This window comes from Stegodyphus dumicola, chromosome 6 (assembly GCF_044657685.1).
Source record: "Stegodyphus dumicola isolate Sdum_Otavi_A_Nest chromosome 6, ASM4465768v1".
Lineage (NCBI taxonomy): Eukaryota > Metazoa > Arthropoda > Arachnida > Araneae > Eresidae > Stegodyphus > Stegodyphus dumicola.
This window is the reverse complement of record NC_140773.1, coordinates 40,440,491-40,465,968: the sequence shown is the minus strand read 5'-3', so window position 1 is coordinate 40,465,968 and position 25,478 is coordinate 40,440,491. Positions and strand designations below refer to the sequence as shown.

The window sequence follows — 25,478 nt, the reverse complement described above, 5'->3', positions numbered from 1 at the left end:
AATCCGTTTTTCTTTATTCTTTTTCTTTCTTAAAGTAATTACGTTTATCGAAATGCAGTTTGGTCACTTTGGAGCATACGTCTATTAGATGAATATTTTTGTTATTTTAATGATAAGCGTACTTAAAATAATTCCGCCAATTTTTTAAATCATAATTTAGAAAATGAAAATAATAGTGATTTAATAAATAACAGCTATTTTGGAAAGCAATTCAGATGCACAGGAATATTTTTAGCAATGGAAATAAATAATATATATTTTTAAATCTCACCAGCTAACAGATTTTTTTTTATTATTTAATTATATTTATTTTATACAGACTGAATAATTGTAAATGTTTTTATGGTGTTCAATGGCAATGAAGTTAAGAATTAATTCCATTGTTGTTACATGCAATAATTTGTTGGCAACAGTTTTAGCAGAATTCATTGAATGTAAATTAAACAGAAGACATTTTTGTTTTCTGTCATTTTATGTTACTAGAAGATTACAAAATCAAAACATTTATCAGTTAGTGAGCAGAAATAGTATAAGCTCCATTGAAAAAAATTAAAAAAGGAAAAAATATCACAGGTAGGAAAACTTAAAACTATAAATTGTTATAACAAAAATATCTATAAATATAACGCTAGAATTTTTATGTGAGATTTTATGCCATTAATTCTTTAAGATACAGTGGCTCACAAAAATGATCGGACGCTTTGAATTTTTGTATTCTTTAATGAACATGAAAACTAAGATAAATTTAAACAAAGAGAAAGGCTTTTATTTTGATTATATATAAATTCAACATTTTGTTTATAGTAAATGCATTTTCAAAAAGATAAAAATTAAATTCAAAATTCATTATCGTTTGTTTAATGAAAAAAAAAAATTCTTACAATAATAATCGGATACGTTTAGAAGCAGCCAAAAAATTGCATTGATTTTGCTTCTTAATATCTCGTGGGATTGATTACCTCTACATTTGATCACTTCACTTAATATTTCGGTCATTGACTCCACAAGTTTTGTAGCCCAAAGGACGTTAGCCCAGAGGGGCTATTAATTTCGTTTCGGCATTTTGCTTTGAATCACTATAAATGTCGATTCACTTTTCAAACTGTTGCCGCCAAATATTAGAACCCTGTATTGTATTTAAAGAAATTAAATAATGAAGAATTTGCATAAATGTAGGTATGTTTCTCGCATTGTGATAAAACAACGGTACCTAGAGCCATCAAAATTTGAATATGGTACGTTTTTTATATATTGCAGACGATTATAATTAGAAGTTACGAAAATGTGTGATTAACTTTGTGATATCTTTTTTCCCCCATATCAACCTAAAATGTTATTTTTTAAATTTACATTTAATTTTTTCAAATTTATTTAGTACAACGACAGAACTAACAAAATAGTACGTATTCAAAGATAAAATATTCTTTATTATTTTATTTCAAAATTTGGTGTTACTTTGGTAGACGGTTGCACGGGGGGGGGGGAGAGAAAGATTTTGGCTTTTTTTTTTTTTTTTTTTTTCAGTCCAAAGGGATTTGAATCCCGAAGGACTATTAGTTTCGTTTTGGCATTTTGCGTCGGACGGATAAATGTCGGTTCACTTTTCAAACTGTTGCCATAAAATGTTAGAGTCCTGCATTATATTTGAAGAAATTAAATAATGAAAATCTGCGTAAATGTATGTATATTTCTCACATTGTCATAAAATAACGGTACATAGAGTCATCGAATTTTGAATAACGTAATCCTCCAACGAATATGAGCATGTGGAAGACCAAATTTGAAATTTGAAATTTGTTTTATGATCGATTTCCTATTTTTTAAAACTTTGACGAATTTTTGATTAACAAACTCAAGGATTTCAAAGCGAGAAATGGCAACGTTGTGCAGAAAAAACATTTTTATCTCCAGCGCGTGAGTCTCTGTATCGGAAATTCTAAAGATATGCTCGTTTTAAAACTATTTTGCGATATTGCTGTTGCACTGGATCTTATGGTTTAAGTGCGAGGAACATGATATTTAATAAAGAAAGGTAACACACAAAATGTTAAAAAACGCCCCTTTGGACGTAATTTAAAATCTGAAACATTTCAAATTTTTTAATTATTTAATTTTTTTTTTTTTTTTTTTTTTTTTTTTTTTCTAGCGATACGACTTATGGTAAACCGATTGCTGGACAAGTTATTTATGGCAACCGATACTTTGTTGTCATTTTATTTTTTAAATAATGTGTTTTATTATGCATAAATTCCGTGTTTAAAATAGTATTTATGACTTCTAAATATTAAAATGAATTTAATTTTGCATTTTTATTTGAAATAAAAATTTTATTGTTTATGATATTTTGTATAATTTATGTTGTGAATGATGTAATCAATGACATCGCTTTGCTTTATAATTGGTTTTAATATCTATAAATTTAACCTAATGTCTTAAACATTATTTATGGCTGTTAAATATTAAAATACAATTTAATTTTGCATTTTTTTGAAAATTTTTTTTATTATGTATGCTTATTTAAATAATTTTAATTCTAGGCGTGATGTAATCAGCTCCCTGATTAGTTACTGAATATTTGAGCATTACCGCGCCATTTTAAAATTTTATTATTCATCTCTTCGAATTCCTTAGATTTCATGGGAAACGGATATGCCCCTTTCAAAGATTAATGTTATTATTGATAAGTACCAAGAATTATTGGTATCAGAATAAAAAAATTGTCCTTTGAGACCTTATTTTGGCCAACCTGGCTTTCCTAATCAAAGATTTATTTATAAATTGCTACAAGGCTCAGAGGAAATTTATTTTAAATTTCTGGATTAAACCTCGCTAATTGCTTCTTCAGTGGAGTGGGAGAAATGTGGATCACAGATGAAGATCGTTAAAAGAGCCGAAAGGTCGGCCGTATATGGTATTGTAGTCACGTGAAGGAAATAACCGCTGTAACAGTAAAAAAAGTATTAGACATGCCTCCTCTTTTACGAGCAGTAAACTTCTAATTGCTGTCATTTTAGCTCTAGTGTACGAAGCGTTCTTATTTATTTATTTTAAAGTATTTGAATTTAAGAAATATTTTAATTCTTTTAAACGTTGGTATGATTGTTTTTAATTCGATATTCAATTTACGTAATATTTTAATTCAATTAAACGTTGACGCAATGTTTTTATAGCTGTGTTTTTATTCTATTTCTTTGCTACATGAAAGTAATAATGTAACCTTACTTTAGGTTTTTATACGCGTAGTAAATGTATTTATTTAAAATAACGCCTGTCATCTGAAAAAACAACGTTTTCAACAGAAAATAAATCCATTGTTTTTAACGATATTTATTTTTTTAAAGTTTCCAATACTTTACTATGCGCAAAATACGTAAAAACAGGGTTCTTCAAAATTGCTGACGATTGTAAAAAGCGCGCCAACTATTGTGCCAAATTAAATCGCCAAAAATCCATGCAACCGTCTACCAAAATTAGCACCCAAAGTTTCTCTCCTATTACCTGAAAAAAAAAAAAAAAAAAAAATAGAGTGGCCGATCATTTTTTTGACACATTGTAGCTAACTTAAGCAGCTTCTTCAAAAAGGTATAACATCTCTCAAAATGTTTCACAGCTTGCCTGTTTGCTTTGATCAAAAAGTCATTTCATATAACCGTATACTGTGCAGATGTCACTATACATGTTTTTATTTACTCCGATTTGTTTCAGATTGTTTTGTTTACATTATTGTTGATGTTTTTGTTTATATTTTCATTAGCATCCCAAGACTTTTGTGGCATGACTTTTTTCCCTTTAAAGGTAAGATACCCTTTTTGGTACTTTTCCGTTTTACCAGCGCAGGCGATAAAGTCGCTAATTATGGTACAACTGATGCCAAATGGAATATCTTCGCTGGTAACCTTTTACACCTCATTTTCAAAACAAGTCGCAGCGATTTCTTACCAGATTGATTGTTCCTTACAAATACATAGAATATTTACAAAGATAATTAAATTTTATGCCCTAAGACCATTCGCGGTAATTAAGTTAATTAGGATGAAATCACCCGAAGGCGAAAATATAGAAAAGGCAAAATCAAGGGTTAAATTCATCAATTCTAATGAGAATGCACTAACGAAGTAAAGCACTGCGATTTTACATAATTTCTGAGTAAGCTATTCGTACGAATTGAAATAATTTTTGCGTTTAGATTTGTATTCCAAATTAAGATTTAACTTGAAATTAATTTAGATAATTACTGAGCGAATTATATTTTTGTAGCGTAGTTTACGTGAGATGAGATCACTTGGGGTAACGTGATACGAACCGGCGAATCAGGATGTTGAACCATTATAGCATAGTAAATTCTTAAATTAATGTCTTTTTACAATTTTATTGCCTTTATTTAGTGGCTTTTTACAAAAATTTAAACCATATTAAAATGTTTATGCCTTCAAAATAAAAAATTCTTAGAACTAACATTTGTTAACATTTTTTATGTGTATACTATATGTTGTCGCCAACAAAGTTTGCTTGGAGAGATTTGCGACGGCGAAACGGAAAAGTACCGAATAACAGATTTCAAAATTAAAATTTTTATCTGCTTGAACGCTTTCAATTTTGATAAGATGAAAAGCTATTAAGATCGTGTTATTGTTGTTGTTACTTATCTAAGCCCACGAATTATTATCGTCGCAAAGAGTACAAAAAAATCAAAACCTTGAGCACTATTCAGGTGACATGCTTAGTCCGCTCAATCATTATTCTTAGTTCCGCCTCAATATTAAAAGACAGAATCCCGGGAGAGGCGAATCTAAGGGTGTCCTAGCCCTCTTCACCTGCCACCAACCTAGCAATCCCAATCTGCACAGACACTATTCATTTATAAGCATCCGTGCCTTCTCCGGCATTCGAACACGAGCCCTTCGGTACGGCAATCAGTGTTGCTAATCACTTTCCCGTTATTTTCCCTAGCCACTCCACTTACGGTGTCAGCTGCTAAAGCGCGCATATGTGAGTCAACAATGAGAAGGACGCTAGTTGCCAAGCTGAAGACCTTACAACAGATTGCGAATTTTCAATCCTTCGCTTTCAGAATGTATTGCAATAAATCTTTGTTTTAAGATATTATATCTTTCAGTAGCAGGAGGCTTTAAAATGATATCGCTAATAGAATGTTGTGATTTATCTGACTTGTCTGTTCACGAAATTCATCGTGGCAAAGAGTGCAAACCTGCGTCGGTCGTTGGCAAGAGCCTTGAGCACCATTCAGGTGACAGTACGACTTTGCTCAGTTCTGCCCTCAATTTTGATGGAGAGTACTTCGTAACGCCACCTAAGAGGCTTCCGACATAAGGCAAAAATCAAACGGAATAATGCCTGGTCGGTGTAAAATCTACTAACCAACATCTTCCACCACCAAGAAGGGCAGAGATGACAGATGAATGTACTTAATCAGTGGCTATTTGTTGCAGAGTTAGAGAGAGAAACTAAGACATTTTCATGCAATTCATCGACTAACTCATTTTAGAAGTTGTAATTAAATTTAAAAGAGTTAAATCAAAGTAAAAGGGTGAAAGGTAATCATTGATGACAATTTGCAATCAGAATTGAATAGGACAGAGTGAAAACAATATTAGTTAATATGATGCCAGTAAGTTCTAATCCAGAGTTTATAAGTCTCTACGATTCTTGTCACTACGATAGACGTTTTACTAATTTTGCAGTTCACTTACAAGCATTATTTATTTACTTACTAAACAATCCCCCATGCCTCCCCCAGTCATTATCAGATTCTTTTTTGCATTCAGTTATTTATCAAATTAAATTAATTTCATTGGGCTTTCAGAATTTTAATATGAATCCAATCAATTTTTGTCCTGACGTTTCTAGTTATTGCATACAGTATACAATAAATACAATACACTACAATAGAATACTATATACCACATATATACACGTACAGCTGCAATGTTTGTTCAATATGAGCTTCTGACCAACAATATACAATTAAAATACATAACACATACAACATACTAATTACTTGCAATTCGCAAACGTGCATTATACGCATACAATATACACATACCATATACAGTTAAATACAAATACTTATTGGTAGATAAAACCTAATTGTTACGCTGTATAGAATGACGTGCACACAATATACAATATTCAATACGGTTCAGTAGAATACAGTACATCTACTATATCTTTATATATATAAGCGGCTAAAGTGTGTGTCGCCGATAGTTTATTGGTTGCTTGCGTAACTGTACTAGCCAATGGGGTGAAGTTGCCACGGCACAGGGTTGCCGTTTCAATTGAGACGTAGACACTTTCCTGTAAAACTTGCCTTTGCTATTACCATCCATAAGTCTCAGGCCAAACGCTTAAGCGCGTTGGCATTGTTTTTACCTGAGCCTGGATTTGAACACGGTCAACTTTATGTTGCCTGTTCAAGAGTTCGTGAAAGAACGGACGTAAAATTAAAAATAATGGATGGTCCTCTGCAAGGCGAGCTTAAAAATGATGAAAAGATCTACACAAGAAATGTTGTGTACAAAGAGATCTTTGACATGTGAATTGACATTTTATTAGTTAAATCACGTTTATTTATTGAGCTAGCAGTGGCTCTTAAGAAATCTACCGCCAGTGGTTTCCTTCATTGCACTCTGCTTTAAGCAATTAAGCAAGTAGAAAGGGGAAACCCGTGGGGCAGTAAGCAAAGGGGCGTCCTCGCCGCCTGCCCTGGGTAATTCAGTTTGAATTAGCAGACACTTTTGCACAAATCATTTTAATTACAATTTATAATATCTAGAACAGCGGTCTTTTCGTATGACCGCCGGGCGTTCTAGTATAGTATATGCATGTATAGTTGCAATGTACTTTCAATACACACTTCTAGTTAACAATATGCAATTAAAATACAAAACACATATAATTTACTAAATACTTGCAATTCGCGATGTATGTGAAATATACACAAAACATATACAGTTAAATACTTATTCACACATAAAATCTAATCATTACACTGTATATACAATACTACATACCATATAAAATAGGCAGATTAGGAAAGAGATAAATAGCGCTGTACTACTTGTATTAGTATACCATACATGTACGTCCCTCAGGGGCTCCGTTTCTGTGAGTACGGGTATGGCAATTCCGAGGTACCCTTAGTCTTTCAGGGGGTCATCTTCTTGGTGGAACGGGTGCTATGACCCTGGAGCACCAGTGATCTATCCTCTTTTCCGTCTCCTCTTCTCGAGAAAGTCGACTGTGGGAATTCAGTTTGCGCATAAATCTGGCTAGCCGTAACACAGGATTCTGTATTCCTTTGTTGAGCTCCGTGGTGGGCGTGGCAGTTCGACCCGAATCTTTTATCTTTCCAATATGGTTTCACAATTTTTTATGATAAAAATGTCTGATTCTAAGGAAACCCATTCTGATACTGCAATTAGTGACAGAACTATTGTCAAGAAAATACGTACCAAAGCAAATGAAAAAAAAAAAATCTAATTGTCCATGCTTCCTTGTTGTTTCCAGTCTTTCTGGGGAATTGCAAAAGATGTCTCCTTTCCTGGTAAGCAAATACATCCATTCATGCGTAGGTGAGCCACGGAACATAAAGCGTCTTCGTTCTGTAGACTTGCTTATTGATACCGTTTCGGCTATCCACTTTTTCAAACCAAACTTGGACAAGTATCTATCTTTATATACTTAATCAGTGTCAGCGCACAAAATACTGAACTACCGTAGAGGTGTAATCTCGAAAATTGACCTCCTGCTTGTTTCAGAAGAAGAGTTCGTTTCCGAGTTAGGTTACCAAAAGGTTTGTGCTGCTAAGCGGATTGTAGTGTCGCTTCAGTTCCGTTAAGTTTCTAATGAAATTTAGTTAAAGCGGAATGGCAACACCTTCTAGTCTCCGCGAAGAACGAAGTAAACAAACTTCGAGTTTTTGTCACGCGATGCTACGTGCATGTAAAATGTAAATAAATCTTATGAATAAGAATCTATAACATCGTAAGGAATAAAATATTGGTTCCATAGGAGTCAGAGAAGTGTTATTTTTCTATATTTGCACACCAGACACTTCACTGGTGTATCCCGGCGTGATCGAATTCTACAATGGCTGACGAAGACGAAACCGAAATTAAAGCAACAACTGCATCTGTCGCCAAGGTAAGCGTTAAAGTTCCTCCTTTTTGGAAGCAAGATCCTAAAATATGGTTTATTCAACTAGAAGCACAATTTAGAAATGTAAAAATTAGTGCAGATCAAACAAAATATGATTATGTTATAAGTTCCATTGAACCCGATATTTTGTCACAGGTATCTGATATTTTGCTAAGTCCACCACAAGATAATAAATATGCGGCAATTAAAAATAGACTAATTTCATTATATGCTGATTTAGAGACTCAAAAAACCCAAAAATTACTGAGTGAGTTAGAACTGGGTGACAAAAAGCCATCTCAATTACTGTGTGAGATGCGTAATTTGGCTGGCGATAAAGTAACAGATACTTTCCTAAAAACAATGTGGCTACAACGTTTACCCGTTAATATGCGTAGCATTATATCTGTTAGTAGTGAAGATTTGTCAAAAGTGGCTACAATGGCCGATAAGATTTGGGAATTAAACCCTGTTACTACCCAAATAGCTGCTGCATCATCCATAACGGTAAAAACGGAAGTGATTGAAAGTTTACAAAAACAGGTTAGTGAACTTAGCTTACAAGTTTCTGCTTTAAACAAGCAACGCCACAGTCGTCCCTATTGTCGTAACCGATCCAAATCAAGAGATAGGAGTTACAGTGGTAACAGATCTAGTGATATTTGTTACTATCATAAAAAATTCGGTGATAAGTCATTTAAGTGTAAACAACTCTGCAAGTACTCATCAACATCACAGACAAATAGTTCGGAAAACCAGCTCCCCGTCTCTCATTGACGACGGAGGGACAAGGGGTGCAGCTGAGTCGTCTTTTCATCAGCGACAAAGAATCGGCTACCCAATTTTTAATAGATACTGGGGCAGAAATTTCTGTCATTCCTCCCTTGCCTGCAAATAAAAAAAACATCTCAAAATTAGAACTCTTTGCTGCAAATGGTACGAAAATTAAAACATATGGCCAAAAATTACTCAAGCTTGATCTTGGACTCAGACGATCATTCACATGGCCTTTTGTAATTGCGGACGTAAACAAACCGATAATAGGCATGGATTTTCTTGCAAATTTTAACCTTTTGGTAGATTCTAAAAATCGCAAGTTGATTGATGGTACTACATTCTTAACAACCAATGGAACTCCTTGTTTTCAAAATAACAATAATAATATTCCGATTTTAAATGCCGTAAATGATCCATATAAACGTATCATTAACGATTTTCCGGATTTGTTAAAACTCAATGTAGTTAATAATAAAGTTAAAAATCATAACATCGAACATTATATCGAAACCAGAGGTCCACCAGTTTTCGCTAAAGCCAGGCTGAGAAACTTAAAGCGGCTAAAAAGGAGTTTGAATTTATGCTCCAAATGGGTTTATGCAGACCATCCAAAAGTAACTGGTCGAGCCCACTACACCTCGCTATGAAGAAATCAGGTGATTGGAGACCTTGTGTAGACTATCGAGCGTTAAACAACGTCACGATTCCGGATAGATACCCTCTCCCATTTTTAACAGATTGCAGTTCCATTTTAGCTGGAAAAAAAGTTTTCTCATCCATAGACCTCATTAGAGCGTACCAACAAATTCCAGTTCGCGAAGAAGATATACCGAAAACTGCCATTCTCACTCCTTTGGCTTATTCGAGTTCCCATTCATGACGTTCGGCCTACGAAATGCGTTCCAAACGTTCCAACGTTTCATGAACAGTGTGTTGAACGGACTAGAATTCGTGTTTTGCTATTTGGATGACATTCTAATAGCCTCTCCAGATGAAGAAACTCATCGAAAACATATACGAGCAGTCCTCGAGAGACTAAACGAATATGGCCTGTGTATTAATGCGGCAAAGTGTAAATTTGGTCAAACAAAACTTGCATTCCTGGGATACGAAGTGTCAGCTGAAGGACTTACACCTCTTTCAACGAAAGTTGATGCCATCAAAAATTTCCCAGAACCATTTCCAGAAGTCATTTACTAGTTTAAGACGATTTTTAGGTATGGTGAATTTTTATCACAGATTCATACCAAATTGTGCGAAATTGCAACACCCTTTAACAACATTGCTCAGTGGTATTAAAAAGAACTGCAGAAAAGAAATAACCTGGACGGCAGAAACAAGAAACGCCTTCCAGATCTTAAAAGATGCACTTATTCATGCCACAAACTTAACTCACCCATCCGAAAAGGCTGAAATATCGCTAACAACTGATGCTTCCGATACTGCCATTGCAGCCGTTTTACATCAGATTGTGAATAATGAAAAACAACCTTTAAGTTTCTTTTCCCGAAATTTGACATCAGCACAACAAAAATATAGTGCCTACGACAGAGAACTCTTAGCCATCTATACAGCAGTAAAACATTTCAAATACATCTTAGAAGGGCGAACTTTTGCAATATACACGGATCACAAACCACTAACATTTGCCTTCCAACAAAATTTGGAAAAAGCTTCGCCACGACAAGCTAGACAACTGTCATATATTGGCCAGTTCTCAACCGATATCCGATTCATACAAGGGCATGAAAATACCGTCGCTGACGCTCTCTCTCGCATAGACACCATTTCTGTACCATCTGCAATAGACTTACAAACTATAGTAGACTGTCAAGAAGATGACGACTTGGAGATACTAAAAAACAACCCAAACTTAAAAATCCTACAGATCCCTATACCGGACAGCGACAAGAAAATTTACTGTGATACTTCTACAAATTATAATCGACCATACATCCCTGCAAAGTTTCGGCAGAAAATATTTTCTTCAATCCATAATTTATCTCATCCTGGAATAAGATCCACGATAAAATTGATAACACGACGTTTCATATGGCACAATATGAATAAAGACTGCCAACTATGGACTAGAGCATGTCTATCTTGCCAAAGATCTAAAGTTCACAGACTTACACATTCATCTTTGGGAGAATTCAAAGTACCTCCACACAGATTCCAGCATTTAAACATAGATCTGGTGGGTCCGCTACCTCCTTGCAAAGGATTCAAATACCTTCTAACCATCATCGATCGTTATACACGATGAATCGAAGCGGTACCGTTAGAAGATCAATCAGCAGAATCTATTGCTAAAGCTTTGATTTGTACTTGGTTTTCACGCTTTGGAATTCCGAATCGCATAACATCTGACCAAGGTCGGCAATTTGATAGCCAACTTTTTCAAGCTTTAGGAAAATATCTTAGTTTTCATACAAACACTACAACTGCGTACCATCCACAGGCAAATGGCTTGATCGAAAGACAACACCGAACTTTAAAAGCAAGTCTCAAATGTCATCTACTCGAATCAAAATCATGGCTGGAAGCATTGCCTTTCGTTCTTTTAGGCATAAGATCTGCCATCAAGCAAGACTTAGGTTGCTCATCCGCAGAACTTGTATACGGAACTCCTTTAGCATTACCCGGTGAATTCTTTTCAACAGTACCTCATATGAAACAGTCTGAATTTTCTCAAAACCTTCAGAAAATAATAAGAGCTATGAAGCCAAGTTCTACCACCACCCATGGAAATAGAACAGTCTTTGTTTCTAAACATCTTTCCAACTGTTCTCACGTATTCCTATACAACAACATTAATAATTCGTCGCTACAGCCTGTCTATCTTGGACCGTATCCTGTAAGAGCAACAAAGGATAAGTACTTCGATATTGAAATCCAAGGAAAAGTTAAAAGAGTTTCAATAGACAGACTAAAGCCATGTTTCCTAGTGCAAGATTCTGATATTCCTTTTCAAAACTCCCATTCCAAGAAAGCGAAACTTGGGGAAACACCTGCACTCAAGAACACTGAAGAAAATTCAGAAACTCATCATGAAACCAAGACTACTAGAACCGGCAGACATGTGAAGTTTCCTAGTCACTTTAAAGACTATCTTCCATAATCGCTGTCACTAAAAAGGGGGTGTGTGGCGTCGCTTCAGTTCCGTTAAGTTTCTAATGAAATTTAGTTAAAGCGGAATGGCAACACCTTCTAGTCTCCGCGAAGAACGAAGTAAACTAACTTCGAGCTTTTGTCACGCGATGCTACGTGCATGTAAAATGTAAATAAATCTTATGAATAAGAATCTATAACATCGTAAGGAATAAAATATTGGTTCCATAGGAGTCAGAGAAGTGTTATTTTTCTATATTTGCACACCAGACACTTCACAGATCAAGACGCGTAACGAAGGTCAGTTGATTGACACGAAACACGCGATCCTGCCCTCCAACTCGCCTGATCTACCGAAAAATATCAATACTGGCTATCTTAATTGCCCTTAAGACCTTATATTCCAAACCCTATGAGATGCTTCCAACGCCAGTGTTTCGGCCATTCCAAGCTGTCCTGTCGTGGCAACATTACGTGCGCTCGATGCTCGCTGGTTGTTCTCGATAGCGATAATTGCACAGCTGAGGCATTGTGCATAAATTGCAAGAGTAACTATCCAGCATTTTCTTGTTCCTGTCCAAAATGGAAATCAGAAAAAGAAGTACAGACGGCAAAAGTTACCAGGAACATTTCCTATGCTGAAGCCAAAAGGCTGGTTCAAAACACCACAGCTTCAACCAAATATATCATATGCCAGTGCCCTTAAATCAACAGGTACCGTTGCCACCCAAACTTCAATAAGTACACAGAATCAACCAAATAAAAACCCAGTAGATTGCAAGCAAGAAAAAGGAAAATCCAATCCATGTCATAGAAACAAAAAGAAATTGTAATCCAAAGCAAACCCAAAAATGTCCCTCCAAACAAAGCAGAAGCCTTAATAAAAGCAGAAGCCTTAGCAACAGCTCTTTTGATGGCATGTTATCTGAATCTAAAGATACTTTCTGATTAAAAATCAGGTCGACTGAAGATAGATATGCTGAATCTATTGAAGATAGATTCAGATACTATCTGATTCCCTACTACCTGAATCTTTAGATTCATATAATATGGAAATAGAGGAGTGTCTAGAAGTTTCCAAGCTATTTCCACAAAAAACTATGAAACAGCTCAGAAAGAGCAAACTTCAATCATACTGGTCACTCTCGTCTCATGGAACTGTCGCGACTTCCACCGAAATTTGCTGGACATCAAAAGTATGCTGGTCAATGCTTATCATCCTGTGTGCTTGGCAATGCAGGAAACGGTTTTCGTTTGTCAGGAAAAATAACTTTGCATGTGAACGTGCCAGTGGAGGTGTAGATTTCCTTACCTCACTTGAATATTCATCAGACACACTTCTTCTGACGACATCCCTTCAAGTTGTCGCTATACGGGTAAATTTTCCTACTGTGGTTTCATTCTCCTCTCTTTATTTGCCTCAATGAGCATGTTGATCAACAGCATTTAAATGCCCTCATAGAGCAGCTGTCCGAGCTCTTTATAATAATAGGGGATTTTAACGGCCATAGTCTGCTTTAGGGCAGAAAAGACACTAATTCTCGAAGAGGACAAACTGAGCAGATGATCCAACATCATTACCTTTGCGTCCTGAATAATGGGCAGGACTATATTATAGTATCTCTCTCTCTCTATATATATATATATGCATAGATTTGAATTTAAATATATGTAATGTTAAGTTCTATGGTTTTTAATTGTCATTTTGGCACTACGTAATGTTTTATTCTTTTTTCCAAGTGTTTCAAAATTGCACAGGGAAAGTTCTGGTACACTTCTGATTTGAGTTTTCGGTTTCATATGAATTTTTAAAGTCTTTAATAAAAATTTGATGATATCTCTTTACGGGTTTTGATCTGAAATGGACCAGGGAAACGAAACATATTTACGTAACATATTAATCGACCTTTATGAAGCTTTAATTCATTTTCCCCTGGTGAGTTCTGAATTGGAGTTTTAATAAGAGGAGATTAATTTTCATTAGTATAATTTTGCATGTTTTCTCTTTCGCATTTTTATTTTTCGAGATTGTTCTACTATGAATTCTTTCTTAATTGAATTAGTTTTGATATTGTGTTAAACTTCTTTTACACGGTTGCAATTATTATAATGTAGAGGAACTGCCTTGGTTTTATTCGAATTTACTAATTAAAATAATATACAAAATACGATTGCTTTACTCTACGCGAACAGGCAACCTCTAATTAACTTTCCGCAATTTCAGGATCTTTCCCTAGACCAGTACTTTCAAGAACATTCGAGCATATTACGTAACTGCTCCTATAAATGAAGAATTCGCGCCATTTTGCGTCAGAGACTGCTTTCTCCTCCTGCTGCGATGAGATCTTTGCTGCCTCTCCTCCCATCTGTCTCCTTTGTTCGAATAGTATGACGCAGCAAATTTAAAGTTAATCCTATTTAGTTAAAATTACTATCGTATACGTAATCTCTGAATGATTTGCCATTTACATTGAATAAAGAGATGGAACTAAAAAGTTAAATTCTTCTGTGTCTTCAAGTCTGATGTCTTCCACTTTTGCCACGACCACACCTGGACTTTGAAGTGAACAGATTACTAAGCTTCATCATTTCCATTGCCTGACTGCCAAAATATTATATATATATACATATAAATCATAAGAATAAATTGAATTTAATTAAAAAAATTAAATTTAAATACATATTTAATTAAATATTCTTTGCGCCGTTGCTGCAAGGAATGAAATTTAAATTTAAACAAAGTTAAATTCTTAATAAATACGTATAAAAGTAAAAAAGCAAATTTAAATTCTAAAAAAAGGAAAAAAGCCAAAATAATTTAAAATAATTTTAAAAAATAATGTGCAAACATGTAAAAGATTTAATTCTCGAACTAATCTACAATATCATTTAAATTCAGAAGCATAAGCAAATCAAGTGCAAAATCTATCCAAGAAAATAAATTTACTAATTTAATAAATTAAAATTAAATTAAACAATTTTTCTTTTTTTTAAAATGCATATGTGAATGACCGTAGAGTAGGCAGGAGACAGACTTATCAAGGGGAAGTTGCCTTCATACCTAACTCTCCAATCATTCAATTCGTGTTTCGTCATTCATGCAGGCAAGGGTAAAAGTCAAAACCAAAAGTAATTCCAATAAAGTGGTACCCTTAGAAATTAACATTTAAGTATTAACATTTAAGAATTAAAGTTCAAAAAGGAAAATACTAATGAAGTCTTTTGAGTAACAAGCAAGTAAAGTCAAGAATTAAACTTTTTCTTAAAAAATTAAATTTTTTAAAATTTATTTTTTATAAAATAATAAAAAAAAATCTAGAAACCAATGTATTTTAGAAATCATTGTCTACAGAAACTTCCCCTACACGAATATGCATATCAATAAAAAGAAACTATAAAAGAACTATACATAATCCATATAAACCAATAAGAAACAAAAAGAACTAATTCACAATTTTTTAAAAAACAAATATATTTAAAAATATAATTTCATATTTAGAAAATACTTAGATACTACATAAAAATTTTTTTAAAAAAATACTTAAAGAAAGTAAATAGTAAGTTTTAATTTAACTTACCTACTATATGAGTGTTGGGGGTCTGCAAAAGTGTTGTGAAAGAGAAGTAAATGTGTTCTTCAAATTATATAGATGGCGCTTATGTAGGTAAAGTTGAGTGTCAAGTTGCTATCTTTGTTATAGTAAAAAGAATTTTTGTAAACATTAGTATTAAAAATTAAATTAAATTAAATTAAAAATCCTAAAGGTAGTAATATCAATTATTTAGGGAGTTAAGTAACTGAGCCAATCAAGAGATGTAAGTTTGCTTGAAGGAAATTAAAGTGAAGTGGTATATGAAAAAAATGTAAACTGTTTGTAATTTGAAATGTGTGTTCTGTTGAAAAATTGTGAAAATGTTAAAAAAATTAAGTGAAAGATATTTTGTGTGAAAATTGCAAAAAATTAAAGTACAGAACACACATTTCAAATTACAAACAATTTTCAAATTTCAAATTACAAACAGTTTACATTTTTTTCACATACCACTTCACTTTAATTTCCTTCAAGCAAACTTACATCTCTTGATTGGCTCAGTTACTTAACTCCCTAAATAATTGATATTACTACCTTTAGGATTTTTAATTTAATTTAATTTAATTTTTAATATTGTTACGAATTTGGTATTTAAAAAGCTAATGTTAGTTCAATTATAAATTAAATGGTTTTATTTCTCGCGCAGTGCAGCGCGTGACGAATATTAAAAGAAAGCTAAGCCGGAAAATTTAAAAATACAAGAGCGCGTGCATTAAATAAATAAATATCTCTTTTTGATTTCGAGAAAGTGCTGGAAAATTCTAGCGCGTGATTTTAAAATCTTATAAAAGGAGGAAAACATCTCAGTTTGTAGTAGTTGCTTAGTTTGTTGTTGTTTAGAAAACTACTGTTGTTGATTGTAGCGAATTCGCGGATTAGCGTTCTTTAGCTGTTTTGAATTACGTTCTATTGGACATTTGAGTAGTTAAAAGATAACTACTGTGAGATATTGTAATACTGCATGATAATTTGAGAAAATTTAAGCATTTTTGTTGTGATAATAATAAATTTTTGTTCATTTTTCATCGGACTTGTGCATTCATTTCGTAACGAACCCGTACGCACGCAACAATTTTTGGTGTCAGGAGTGGGGTTTGAATGCCAATAACAAGAGCGATGGAAGAACAATTCAGGCAAATGATGACTGCATTTGCTGCTTTCCAAGAAAAGATGGAAGGAGCCGTCAACTCCGTTAAGGAAGATATAAAAGCTGTACAAGAGAAAATGGATGCTGGTCAAATATCCGTTAAGGAAGAAATGAAATTGGGCCAGGAATGCGTTAAGGAAGAGATGAAATCCCTTAAAGACGAGATGAAAGCAGGTCAGGACGAAATGAAAAGAGAAATTACCTGCGTAATAGAAAATAAATTTGAGGCTATGGAAGGCAGAATAGACGCGGTTGAAACTAAAGTTGGACAAATAGAAGAAAGAGTTTCTTCGGTAAAAGAACAAGTAGAAGAAAGAATTTCTTCTGTAAAAGAACATATAGAAGAGAGAGTTTCTGCCGTCGAACAACAAATTAATGATAGGGTTTCTGCTGCCGTCGCCAAAGAAGTTGACAGCCTAAAGAAGTGCATAGCGACGGTAGGAAACAATTCTGAAGGTTTTAAATTTTTATCGATGCCTGCTCATTCCGTTCTGAAACTATCTACATATGATGGGAAGACCTCCTGGCAGGTGTATAGGACACAATTTTCTATCGTTGCGGATGCGAATGGATGGGATTCCCAAGCTAAGGCCTGTCATCTCGCCGCTTCTCTGAGAGCAGACGCAGCGGATATCCTGCAGACGCTTCCCGAAAATCAAAGGCTAGATTTCGAAGCTCTATCCGGCGCTTTGGAGCTGCGCTTCGGCGAGAAATGTTTAAAAGACTACAGCAGGCTCCAATTAAAATCTCGTCAACAGAAGCTCACCGAAACGCTTCAGGAGCTCGCCACGGATGTTGAAAGGCTGTCACATCACGCCTTTTCGGAGTGCCCGACAGAAACAAGGGAAATCCTGTCCCTGCAATATTTCATCGATGGCATCCGGGACCCTGAAATACAGAAAGCACTGCGAATGGCGGATGTTAAAGATCTGAAAAGCGCTTTAGTGTATGCCCTGAAATTTGAGGCAGCCTAGCAAGTCACCCGTCGAGACCGCCATCCAGTTAGAGCTGTGCGAGTCCATGAGCCAGTGGATCAACTGATGGCTCGTTTAGATGATTTAGCCAGACAAGTCGAAGATTTGATACGGAGTAGGAGCGAGAAGAAAGTGGCTCTAAGGTGTTGGAGATGTGGTAGTGAAGGTCACCTAAGACGGAATTGCAGAACACCCCAGGGTACGGAATATAAAGCAGATGATTTTACCAGGCAAGTCAGTGGCTTGAGACGGAACAGAAGTGAAAAGAAACTAATTCTAAAGTGCTGGAACTGCGGAGTTGAAGGCCACATACGAAGAAACTGCAGAACACCCCGAGGTACGGAAAATAAGACCATTTCCCAGCAACAACGCAGTAAACAAATTAGTGACCATATCGAGGAACGGAGGTTGCCAGATAGTGAAAAACCTTGTTTTAAAGCTCTTAAAATTTATACAGTGAGTGGCAACAATAACGGACTGTCCATCAATGGGAATATCGATGGAGTTCCTTGCAGTATGATCATTGACACAGGAGCTAATGTTACCATCATTAGGAAAGATTTAGCTGAACAGTTTAAAGATAAACTTATTTGGACGCCATCCTGTGTTACCCTTCAGACTGCGTCTGGTGACAAGATCGACATAACTGGGAAGTTAAACGTAAACATCACGTTTGGAAGTGCCGCTTACCATCACACGGCATATGTGGCGGATATTACAGATCCATGCATACTCGGATTGGACTTTTTAAGGAAATACAATTTTTCCTTAGACTTGAAAAACAACAAACTGCTTTCAGGATCTAAAGACATGACTATCCATCCTAAGAAGGGATCCTCACCTGGAAATGCTGACGCTTTGTCCGAAAGAACCAGCTCGAGAAACAGCCGAAATCATGCTAGGGTCGAAAAGAAACACCAGACTACCAGCTATTCTCCATCTCAGATGCTCTTCGGTCGAGACCTTCGTCTGCCTTGTGACCGCCTGTTTCATCGCCGTACGGATGCGCCTTCATCGCCTGAGGAACACATCCAAGATGTCAAGGCCCGTTTTGAAGTGATGCACCGTTCCGCACGAAAGCGAGTCAACTTGGCGACGGAGAAAGTGAAGACCAGATACAACACGAGAGCTGCTGGACATAGATCCAACTAAGGAGACAGGGTGTGGTTGTGGAACCCGATTCGACGAAAAGGAGTCAGGCCTGATTTACAGTCACCTTGGGATGGTTCGCACACAATCCTAAACAGGCTAAATGACGTCATGGTTCGGATCCGTGAGTCTTCGAACTCTTACGACAGGTTAGCTCATTACTATGGCCATAGTACGTAATGTAAATAATTGTAAATAGTATCAGACCATGGTCCTTTTTGTTTATAAATTTGTATTTAGTATTTGATTTGTATTTAGTATTTGTTTTGTATTTAGAATTTGATAGCATTTGATTTGTTTAAGTTAGTTATTGCATTTATTGTTTATATTGTTTGATATTGTAATGTAATGTTTATGTCTCAGTTGCATTTATGCCACAGTTGTAAGTTTAGCTTCCTGTCCAGGGATTGTACTGCCCGGGACGTGCAGTCCTTGGGAAGGGGGCAGTGTTACGAATTTGGTATTTAAAAAGCTAATGTTAGTTCAATTATAAATTAAATGGTTTTATTTCTCGCGCAGTGCAGCGCGTGACGAATATTAAAAGAAAGCTAAGCCGGAAAAATTAAAAATACAAGAGCGCGTGCATTAAATAAATAAATATCTCTTTTTGATTTCGAGAAAGTGCTGGAAAATTCTAGCGCGTGATTTTAAAATCTTATAAAAGGAGGAAAACATCTCAGTTTGTAGTAGTTGCTTAGTTTGTTGTTGTTTAGAAAACTACTGTTGTTGATTGTAGCGAATTCGCGGATTAGCGTTCTTTAGCTGTTTTGAATTACGTTCTATTGGACATTTGAGTAGTTAAAAGATAACTACTGTGAGATATTGTAATACTGCATGATAATTTGAGAAAATTTAAGCATTTTTGTTGTGATAATAATAAATTTTTGTTCATTTTTCATCGGACTTGTGCATTCATTTCGTAACGAACCCGTACGCACGCAACAATATTAATGTTTACAAAAAAATCTTTTTACTATAACAAAGATAGCAGCTTGACACTCAACTTTACCTACATAAGCGCCATCTATATAATTTGAAGAACACACTTACTTCTTTTTCACAACACTTTTGCAGACCCCAACACTCATATAGTAGGTAAGTTAAATTAAAACTTACTATTTACTTGCTTTAAGTATTTTTTTAAAAAAATTTTTATGTAGTATCTAAGTATTTTCTAAATATGAAATTATATTTTTAAATATATTTGTTTTTTAAAAAATTGTGAATTAGTTCTTTTTGTTTCTTATTGGTTTATATGGATTATGTACAGTTCTTTTATAGTTTCTTTTTATTGATATGCATATTCGTGTAGGGGAAGTTTCTGTAGACAAGGATTTCTAAAATACATTGGTTTCTAGATTTTTTTATTATTATTTTGTAAAAAATAAATTTTAAAAAATTTAATTTTTTAAGAAAAAGTTTAATTCTTGACTTTACTTGCTTGTTACTCAAAAGACTTCATTAGTATTTTCCTTTTTGAACTTTAATTCTTAAATGTTAATACTTAAATGTTAATTTCTAAGGGTACCACTTTATTGGAATTACTTTTGGTTTTGACTTTTACCCTTGCCTGCATGAATGACGAAACACGAATTGAATGATTGGAGAGTTAGGTATGAAGGCAACTTCCCCTTGATAAGTCTGTCTCCTGCCTACTCTACGGTCATTCACATATGCATTTAAAAAAAAAAATTGTTTAATTTAATTTTAATTTATTAAATTAGTAGATTTATTTTCATGGATAGATTTTGCACTTGATTTGCTTATGCTTCTGAATTTAAATGATATTGTAGATTAGTTCGAGAATTAAATCTTTTACATGTTTGCACATTATTTTTAAAAATTATTTTAAATTATTTTGGCTTTTCTCCTTTTTTTAGAATTTAAATTTGCTTTTTTACTTTTATACGTATTTATTAAGAATTTAAATTTGTTTAAATATACATATAAATCAGATATATATATATATAATTACAAAACAATCTTTTTAAAAACTATAATATAATCATGCTTAGTATTTTCGCGCATTAAACAAATACAATATTATCTTATTAAAATTATCAAGCAAATTAAAATTTTAAATTATGTAAATTCAATTGCAGCAAAATAAAATGATTAATTATTACTGCGAGCTAATTTGCAATGATATATATATAAAATTATATATACATCATTTGAGAAATATAAGTCAAAAAGTTTTTCTATTTTATTTTTGACCAAAATAATTTTTTAAGTAATTTCAAAGTATGATAATTTTTTAAGAGTCTTAATAAAATACAGTAATTCAATCGAATTAGAAAAAATCTTTGCTTCGGGAAATTCCACATAATCATAATTCTTCAGGGAAGGCTTTTTAAAATTTTTTATCTCTTCGCAGAATATCACAAATATAAAATTTTTGACTAAGCGCAACAAATCTCAAAATTTTATAACATATTAATTTTTATATTTATAAAATACATATTTGTAAGATACATTAATACATAAAATATGTTTTAACATTTTTATAACACATATTTTAACAATTTTTAAAATTTTCTTACATAAATATAGTAATATTCTTATTAAAATTATGATTTAATTGTTGTTATATTTCATTCATAATTCCTTCTTATACGAAACTGAATGGAACCGTAGTACTTCAAATTTAAATGTATCCATGTAAAATTGGGCATATCCATATTAAATGACTGATGTGCTTATTCGACAGTAGTTAAAAGAATGGTGGGCAGCTGTGGCGTAGCTAGGGGGGCCAAGAGGACACATCTGTCCCCAAGCACAGCATCCATGAGGCTACAAATTAATGTTACGAAATTTTAGAATGAAATATTTTCCATTCTTGGCAGTTACAGGGGGGTACGAAACCTTCTATTGTGCCCGGACGCTGAAAATCCTAGCTACGATTCTGCAGGGTAGTTACTTATAAAGGCCTCCGTTCCTTACATAAGGTAACTGGCCTTTGAAAACTGCACTAAAACATTTCATTATAAAAGATCATTCTTTCACATATAAAAAAATATACTCAATCATAAAATGTGAGACTTTTCCTTGTACGAGGAGAGTAAAAGTAACAGTTATACAGTGATAACAACAGGCTTGTGTTTCTGAAACAGTACTTCCTCAACATACACTGCTTTTACAATCTTTAAAATTTTATACTCATTGTAACAATATACAGTATAGTAATATTTAATAGTTTCAATATATTATAACTCAAAACTCAATTGTATATTATTTCCTATACTAACATTCAAAATTATATTCGTATTTCGTATTCATCTCATTTTCACAATAATAAGAAAATTCTTAAAATTCGAATTTAAAAAAAAAATTTCTTCTTGAAATAATCCCGAAATTCTTAATATTAATTTTAACAATAATTCAAAAATATAACTATATACGTAATGGAAATTTTAATAACCTTCCCTAAATAAAATGATTTTAAAATTTATTGCTTAATTTATTAAACATAATTATTAAATATTAAATTTCTGATACCTAAAATTTTTATTTTTTATTTTTATAATACATACATAATCAGTATAGACAAAATGTAAGGAATTTAGGACCAATTCCACAATGACCCAAAAGAAGTGAAAATTCAGCACCGGTAAATTTTAAAATTTCCTATAAATATGTAAAATAAACCTAAGTTAGAAGAATTAAAGAAGTACAAAAACCACAAAAATAAATGCATAAGAAGAGGAATGCAATCAAATCTGATATAACGTTATCAAGAGGACGTACATCAAACTCATCTGAACCCCTTCCCCTCCCTCCAAAAAACCACTGCGTTTCTGTTATCCAAAATTAGCTGATTAACTATTCTAAATTATATAACTATAATAGTTCACCGAAAATTTTGAATTCCTCCCCGATGCACTGTTAATTTTTATAGAAAACAACAAACACAAATCCACAATAAAAATTCCAGAGTCAAACAAAGCAAAAGAAATAAGACACTTTTTACAAAATTTAAAATTGAAATTAATGTAATAATACAAAATACTAATAAAATAACAAAGAACATGAATTTAAAACAAACTCATTGGATGCAGAGGCAGTCCGTTAAAGATGTACATTAATCATGGCCACGTGAAAAAATCATAATGTTAAAAAATTAAGTACGCTTTTACAATGGAGTTTAAGATTAAAATTAAAAGTGAAAAAAAAATTGAAATGAAAATATAAAAAACACATAAAATACTAGAAATTAACCGAGAACAAATCAAATTACTAATTTCAAAACAAATTTAGATTATACCTGCTCTAGAATATGCACATTTGATATCTCTGAGAAAGAAGGAGCAACGCAGTAGTAGTTTAGAAGGCCTGAGAAACAGAAACGAAATGTGCTGTGTTGAGAAAAAAAAAAAAAAAAAAAAAAAAATCTTAACTCAGAATGCTTCAATTTCGATTCGGTTAGTTTCTATTTCGATGTTACTTTAATTGGATGATTAACAAAGCTCTAAAATTATTATTGTCTGAAAGCTTATGTACGAGTAAGTTATTTTCGTCATAGCGTTATATATATGTCATATGACACTGATTAATCTAGAAATGAATTATTATTCCAAAGAAATAAAAGTAATTACTAGTTTTAGAACAGAAGGGGGAAATAATCAAATTAAAATGAAGAATTAAGGAGCTATTGCAAATTGAAGCTAGAATTTTTATTTAACATATTTTTATCTTACGTTTGAAGGCGGGATCTTTAAAAGAGACAAAAGGCTGGCGACAGGGAAATCTTTTTAAGAAATAAAACATTCATTGTCAAATGAAGAAAAAGCAAGTTGAAAAAAATATATGCTTGTGTGTGTTTGTAATTACATCACACGATAATGTATTGTACAGAATGGAATACTTAACATTTCGTTGAGCCAGATGCTTTTCAGCTTCTTCAGCTATTATCCATTCAAGACTAATAACATAAACAGTAATAATTGTGAAGTACATTATTTTTACTAATAGTTATATTAACTTGTTAGCCTTTCCTATCCTTTCTGATTTCTGTCGCGTTTCCTCGCCAGGATGTAAACTGGAGTCAACGAGAGAAGCTGAAGTCCTAAAAAGGTTAGTCAGTGCCTTCGTGGTGTAGTGGTTCGGCACCCTGGGCCGGTGTTTTTTCCAGAAAGCGGTCCAATGCATTCACATAGAAAAATTAAAGGTGTTCGACTACATCTTACTACTGGAAGACAAAAGAACTACGGCCGCTTGCGGCACATCTTGTTCGAGACGGGAACTTCCCTGCTTAATGTAGGATAATACTGTCAATAATTGTAAATAGTGTTCATAAACTCCGTATTTATCCTTCTTATATCATTATTTAGTATTTATCTTATATGTATCCTGTATTCAATTATAATATTGTATTTATGTATAAATAAAATGTGTCTTTTGAGATCTTGCAGGTTTTCCCGCAATTTCGTTTTGTCAAGTCTTTAATGACTGTACAACAGTACAAATTCATGATTCAACTACCCAGCACTGCTTCGTCTTGTCGCGCGTTTTATTGTCTTGCCTTTCTTAGGCTTGCGGCCTCTTATTGTCACTCTTCTTCATCACCTCAATGCTTCAGTTTACCACGTCAGAATATTTAAAGTCATGTGCCTATTGGCAACTCTTCACGATCTGCAAACAGCGCGCTTCGTGCGCTATCTCAGCAATAAATTGTTTGTTTGATTGATTGAGGTTAGTCAGAGCGTGGTTTCGCTATTGTGAGCGGACGTTTTTAAATTCTACCAGCGGTTGAACTGTGAATCTCGGCTTCGCATTCTTGTTGCCGAATTAGCATCCCGCCGTATAGGTTTCTGAGTCAACCTATTAGGTTAAATTGAATTGTGTACGCTTGCACTACTATTCACCTTTGAATTTAGTTGTTCCAATACCCTTTTAAGATCCTCAGCACAAGTGGTTGTAACTGTTAAGCACATAAGTCCGTGCCCTCTGTAAACTATTTGTGTCCAATAAAAGGGTCTTTTACGCCCTTTCTTTGTTGTATTCATCTTCAAGTCTTTGTGAGAAATCGCAACATATACTTTTAAGTAGATCTAGTTATGTTAGTGAAGAAGACTAGATCCTACATTCTGATTACTTTCGTAGGATTACGCGTTGACAGTTTCAGACAAGATTAAAAACATATCCGTCTCGACTCTACCCAATGGATTTTTGAATCCTTAAAATAGATCGCCGGATGGAGAATAATAGTCAAATATAGAATAATTTCAAAAAGTAATAACCCTGCCGAATTTATTCGTCGGAATAGGTGTCAGTTTGTTGTGGAAGGACACAAGCGAAGATGAATGTGAGCTCCTCCCTATATCAGCTATTTCTAGCAATTGCGAAAGCATTGGCGGTAATTAAGAAAGAATAGACTAATTAAAAATCCACGTGTTTTAGTAATTTAAACAACATATAAATGGCGATGGCAGTTGTTAATAGTTTTAACATCAAATAATGCAACAAAAATCTCAAAACAGTAACAATAATTAAAGTACTCTATATAATCTATGGTTCTTTTTTGGATTCAGAGGACTAGGTAATTCTTTCGAAGGAATACAGTACATG

General features: G+C 33.7%; 1 long non-coding RNA gene across 1 annotated transcript; it reads left to right on the top strand.

Annotated features, from left to right (window-relative positions):
• The first annotated feature begins 408 nt into the window (after positions 1 to 408).
• Positions 409 to 24,322, top strand: LOC118189942 (uncharacterized). The gene is made up of 3 exons (XR_004758341.2): positions 409 to 573; positions 3,755 to 3,795; positions 23,942 to 24,322. It is a non-coding gene; the product is annotated as an uncharacterized LOC118189942 (long non-coding RNA).
• Positions 24,323 to 25,478: the final 1,156 nt, after the last annotated feature.